Here is a 6618-nt window from a genome sequence, read left to right on the forward strand (position 1 = left end):
TAAATAGTCAATGCTTTAAATCCATTTGCTACATCGCTTCACCAAAGGTTTTCAATAGAGCCAAGAGACTGTGGGAGGAGAGCTGGCGTCGGGAAGATTACATACAGGATTTCGGAGGGATTTTGGTTGAAATAAAGACAACTGTTTGTTTTTTTAAGCCATCACGTTTCTCCTGTTGCGTCAACCAATCACAACGCCTCAGGCCGTAACTGATCCCCTGAGACGCTGTTAATACATTTAGCACATAGCAGTCTCAGTGTGTATTGGAGAAGCATGGGCCAAAAAAATATGCTGTTGCAACACAATCTGAAACCACTCTGTCTGTAAGACTGGACCACTTAAAATAACTGACCTACATTGTTGTGTCAATAAGTGTTGATCTCACACAACAATGTGTGTGTGTGTGTGTGTGTGTGTTTATGTGTTTATGTGTCTATGGCTTTAGGGGTCTTGCAAGCTAAACAGCAATCAGGGAAAAAAGGGGCTAATTCTTCTGGATCTAAATATTGAGTAAAGCCCACTTTAACAAGTTAAAAATAACCTACAAAAAAAACTTCAACCAAAGAGAAAAGCATTCCTATGCCATTTAAAACGTGTCCACACTAAACCTGTCAGGGTTGGGACTCAGGCTGAAAGGATTCCTGTCGGCCACCTCATCATGGAGCTGGATGTCCTCCAGAGCCAACATGTTGTTGGTTGTTGATGTTGTGATGCTGGATCACAAGAATAACCTGCCTCTCCAGGCGCTTTGTGGAACACCATGTTCCAGGACTCAAAGGAGGCCAGGAGAAGGTTTGCGTTGGGGCTGGGGAATCATAGCAGCATGCCTGGACATGAAGAGGAGAAGACGAGAAGCCTTACATAAGATGTGGATGTAATGGCACCAGACATGACATGAGCGTGAAATAACGTCTTGCCTCAGCTGATGCAGGGTCAGCTGTTGGCTTGCGTCACCAGCCAACCGCTTTGTGATTAAGGGATCAAACCCAGTGTTCCCTGCATCCCGGAAATCTCATGCTGTGTGTGTGAGTACAGGATCAGCTCTGTGTGTGTTGGTGTGGACTCCAAATACACTCATAGGGAGACAATAAACACAAAGAAATGCAGAGCCAATACTTATATAAGGTCAACTTAACAAAGCTCAATCATTAAATATAAATAGTCAGGAAAAGCTGTTAAACTTTCCTGCCTAGCCTTCATTTAACGCGAGAGGTTTTGTTTATAATGCACGGGAGGCAAATGTACTGTGTGGGTCCTGCTAAGAAAACAGGGCAGAACAGCATACCACCAGATACATGTCAAAAAGACTACAATACAATCAATTGAATTAGTTTTTTGACAGTTCAAAAACACGGTCCTTCTTCCTCTTCAAAACACTTCATAGAGGGTCAAAACAAATGATGAAAAACAATACTGCATCGTCTTAGCAGATTCTAAATAATGGATGTAGGTATGCGATGTATCCGATGTGATGTGGACGTCAGATACAGACAGATATAGCCGCGACAGATATATCAGATATCAGGTCATGGAGTGGATCAGGGCACGGTGTTCCTCTTGGATCAATTATGTTAAAAAATCTATTTCTCAGAATAGGGAAGTGGATGCTTTGTTTAACTATTTGTGTGAGCAACAGGAAAACAATGGGTCATAGGTGATGTTTGTCTTTATTGTCTCTCCCTCCCAGCAGTTTGAATCTTTCTCGTGAGACTTTCTAGCGAGTCCTTTGTTTCCTCCCCACCTTTACTTTAACTCTTTGGCTGCTATATGCTCTGCAGACTTGTTTGATCCAGTGGTTTTTGTTTGTATTTCGCCACACAGGGTTGTATCTGATCTTTTGTATTATACTGTCTTACTTTGATGTCTGTGCCCATCTCGCCCCTAGGACTCAATCATGCATTCATCATCATGTCATGTCTTTCATTTTTGATTCAAAATGCAGACGCTCCCGGGAGAGATACCCCCCAGCATCAAATCAACACATTCTCTTCAACAGGACGGTTGATCACCAATGTGGTCTGGGCTCTCACCCCCCCCCCCCCCCCCCCCCCCCCCGTCTGGTTTCTCTTTCGTTCTGAGTAACACCAGTCTTAATTCCATTTAACGCACACATGACGCCACATGTTATTCTCACCAAAACTAACTGAATAGAAAGCAAATGTATAAGGGGAATTATCTGCCGTCTGGGAATTCTCAAAATTCTCATTTCTCGTCCAAAAACCCCCCCCCCAATCGGGGATCTGTTCATAATGGTTGTTTTGGAGAACAGACTGCATTTTAAGGCTGAGCGGGGTTGGGGGGGCAGGATCTGTTGGTCTTCCCCTCCCCCAAGGCTGCGTGTGTGGCATGCTCCTTGGATGCCCGCCCTGTAACTATTCTCTTTGGAAGAACAAGGACCCCCAGTCTGGCTTGTTTTCCACATTCCGCAGCCCTGACATCAGCCGAACTGCGGAAAGCCCACCCCCTCCCCGCCACCAGCAGGGCTGTGTGCGGGAAGAGGCCCCCCACCTTCTTGACCCTCGAAAGTCTGGCTGGCGGCCCACTGACAGACAAAAAATTAAAACAACAGCCTTGAACTCAGAGAGGGCTCCTCGACAATTCAATCAAAGGGATGCTTTACATACCACATGTTGTTTTGCAGTATAAATCAGGACGCCGACACTCTGGGTACCCTAAGAAGGATTATCCTCCCAGCCCCCTAGTCCCTCCCACCCACCGCCACTCACACCCGTAGACAGCCCATATGGAAATCTAGGTCACCATATTTAATGTAAGCACTTATCGGACGCGTTTGGGGCAAAACAAAAATATGACTAGTGCATGTCGTAGCAACCGTAGCAGGCTGCCTGTGGTAACTTAGCCTCATTCCAGGACATGTTGTCCCAGGGCAGAGCCGTGGCGGGGTACGGCTGTGAGTCAACGAACGGCCTTGGCTGTGTATCACGTTTCTCAAGGCAGGGGGTTGCGGGGGAGGAGGAGCGTGGGAGGAGGAGACATCAAAAGCAGAGGGGAAATTTGATCCTACGTCACCCCCTCCCTCCATCGTTCCCTCTCTTTCGTTCTCTCGCTCTCTTATACAAAGCCGACTGGGGGGTTCAGAGACAAAGGAAATGCGATCGTAGTTATCTGACCGCAAAGGCCACGGCCGCACATACTTCCCTCCTCGGTCGCTCCACCCCCCTTCTCTCCCCGTCTGGCTCCATTCAGCTTTCTGTCCATTCAGCTTATTGTGGCAGAGGGGGAACTCAACGGTCGGGAACCAATGGAGGCACCACCAACGGTTACTTATTGTGGTGTACAGTTCCTCTTGAGTTCCACCCCCTGCTGTGTGGGTTTTGTGTCCATCATTTTTACTGATTCATTTACAGGATATTTCAACACTTTCTGTGTGTAGATGAGGTTTGTTCACTAAGAGGTGTTCACAAAATGGTGCCCTGTGTATCCTAGTCTGTTTCCGGTTCTACACACACACGCAAACACAAACCTACACACGCACAAACACATACTGTGCATATGGGTATCTGGGTGTGTTTTTGTAAGTATAGTACCTATTAATGCATCACCATCACCCTCACCACAAATACCCAGCTGGCACCTGGATGTTTTCAAGATGATGAACTGATCAGCTCCTCGTCCCACGCAGATACCTGAGAGAGGACCGGCCTTGGCAGAGGCATCGTGAGGTATTCCAATTATCAACATAGCTGTCACGACAAGCTTCAATGTTAAGTCACCTGCATAGGTCACTTAAGTCAGGTTTAGTTTTCCTTCCCCTGCCTTTCCACTAGGGGTTACTGTCCTTGGTGTCGAATTACATCAAAAAGGTTGTGGTGGTGGGCTTTGCATGGATGAAGAGCTTCAGACATGCTATAAATATTTTAAAAGGCCACCAAACACTGCTCCGCCTCTCTGCCAAGCCTGCGATTGTGTGGAGTCACACCTTGTTTCCTGCTTCGTTAAGGTGACATTCTATGGAAGAGGAAACTATTTGAGAAAGTAGATAGTAGTTTAAATGGTGTGCTCCCGAATCCTCGAACGCCAGACTTCCGAGACGAAAGTCGAAGATCTCCCAGCTTTCTTGCGGCATTTCTCGAAGGCACGCCCCCTTTTTGTCTTCATCTTTCGAAAATGTGAGAGTACACCGAAAGCAGTGATGACGCTCACAACAAAATGGCTGCGCCCGTGAAGAGATTCAATTTTTTTGTATTTGTACCATGTAGGTCATTGTAATGTTGATTATAAATGCTCTTACACACTTGATTACATTGCTAATTTATTACGGTCACCAATTTATACATTGCATGGTCTTGCTGTGCGTGCAATACAATGTAAAGTTGTGTTTGTTTTCGGGCTGGTTTGCTAAAGAGGCTAATGTAGCTAACAATAAACAACGACTAGCCAATTTCATGCCACAATCACAAAGACGAACAGGAACGCTATGAATATTCCGACACCGTCGGACGTGCAACTCGAAAGGCTGGCGTCCGAGGATTCAGGAACACACCAAAAGCTTTCAGATGTGGATTTTAACAGTGTATTTTGCACCGTGGCCTGTCCACACGATGATTTGAAACAATTAAACAAACTGTTTTACTGTAAGCTGGTGCTGTTCGAGTTTGTCCGAATAGATGCAATATTTCTGCCGGCATGTGCGGATGGCTTGAATGGGGCGGCGCAAGCGACCTAACCTGGCTTGTGCGGATTTCGTGTTAGGCCTATTCTACCCGCAAATTCGTCATTTGTTCGCTTGATTTTTTCCCTAAACAATAAAATAATTACAAATCATGGTGCTTAATGGTACTGAACATACATGACTCGATTTAAGATTTGCCAAAAAGTTATATTATTATTATTTGCTTTCAGGTTGAGTCGATAAAAAGACGTGAATAGAGGCAGTTTTTCCGCTGGAAAAACCTGTGTCAAATGAATGAATGGTGTGGTGCAAAAACCTGGTTTGAGCAGATTTTGCGTGAGTTTAGAATTAGAGTTTAGAAAGTAGAGAATTTCGTTTTATTCTTTGTCGTGACAGCCTATCAGCGTTCACTCCCTGAAGTCCAGATTGAACGGCCACATGAAGGAGAAAATGATTGTTAACTCACGGAGCTCTATAATATCTATATAATATTATATAATATCACGTCCAAAAGCTGTATGCGCCTCTCCATGACAACTGCAGGGTTTTCCAATGTCTGTACTTCAACAACAATGGCTCTTAGTGGTGTTTATCTCAGCCACGTTTGAGAAAAATTGGGGAAAAAAACATTGGAGCCCCTCCTCCCACACTCGCACGATCAAACTCAGGCGAACACGCAATCACACTTTTGGTGTGAGGCTATTAAGGCTGAATAGTCCATCTGTCTTTTTTCGCAGGTTTGATTATTGTTGGAAAATGCACGTCAAATGTTTTTTTCACTTTTGCACACACTTGTCCCATTCAGCTCCATGATTTGAAAAAATCATGGAAAATCAATATTATGCCTTCTTGACATTCACAATTATCTTTTAAATGAAACACATACAATTCTATATATTATGTTAAAATACACATAAAATCTGTTATAGAACTTACAACATTACACCATATTCATATATTATACAAGCAAAAGTAATTGATGTCATTTTAGCATGACCTGGAAATTCGACGATAGGATAATATAGCTGGTTTACCAGGTTGACCTTTACACCAAACTATATTTTACGACCGGATGTTATTGATAATCCTCCCAGCCACTCCTCATTCCATTCTATCTAATCTAACACGGTTCAACCGTGTTGCGTTTTTCACTCAACAGAACTGTGTTTGAATTAGTATAATTCCGGTCCTGAATGTAACTTATAGCTGTTTAATAAACATGCTGTAAATAAGCATACACTAGGAATAGGTACATTAAAAAAAAAACACCTATAGCCACACCTTGAGCTCATGCTTTGTGTTTAATCGTGAATAATGTGTGCATTAACCTTAATGTTAACAAATTGTCTTTACCATATCATGGTAAACAAAGACATGAAGCTGAAGCAATAATGGAGCAACAGATTGCACTTTGTGAGTGGCGACATTAGTTTGGTTCCATGCCCAGTGTTAGGCTGCAGCAATTGAAAAGAGCCCAATGCTGGCATGGGAATCGAAACAACAAAGACCCGGACATGTGTTTGCTCCAAAACAACCAATATTCTCCTCCCATGATAGGATATTCTGTACACAAACAAAAAGCGGGGTTAATTCTTTGGTAGACAAAGGCCTTCTGTATGCCCAGTCCTTCTAGAGTGGTCTGCCGCCACAGCGACCCCTGGTGTTGGCTAATGAAATAAGTAAAGTAGGTAATTTCCCGATTATTTTTCCAGTATGCGTTTCTGGTTCCTCTTCGGGGGACTACTAGAGGCACCAACGGAAAGTAAACAATTGACGATGACTAAGTCAGAGTCAGAATAGATATGCTTCTGCTTCTCTGGAAATTTGAACAAAGTATCATTATGACCGAGAGGAGCATAGGTGGGGTTTCACCACTGGGCGTGGGTATTTGAATGTGTTTTGGTTTGAATCAAGGGAGAGCCAGGCTGCATTCCAGATCGCATCCTTTTTTGCTTTTTACTTGTACTGCGTACTGCAGCTAGCCT

Source organism: Gadus macrocephalus, chromosome 11 (genome assembly GCF_031168955.1).
Source record: "Gadus macrocephalus chromosome 11, ASM3116895v1".
NCBI classification, from domain to species: domain Eukaryota; kingdom Metazoa; phylum Chordata; class Actinopteri; order Gadiformes; family Gadidae; genus Gadus; species Gadus macrocephalus.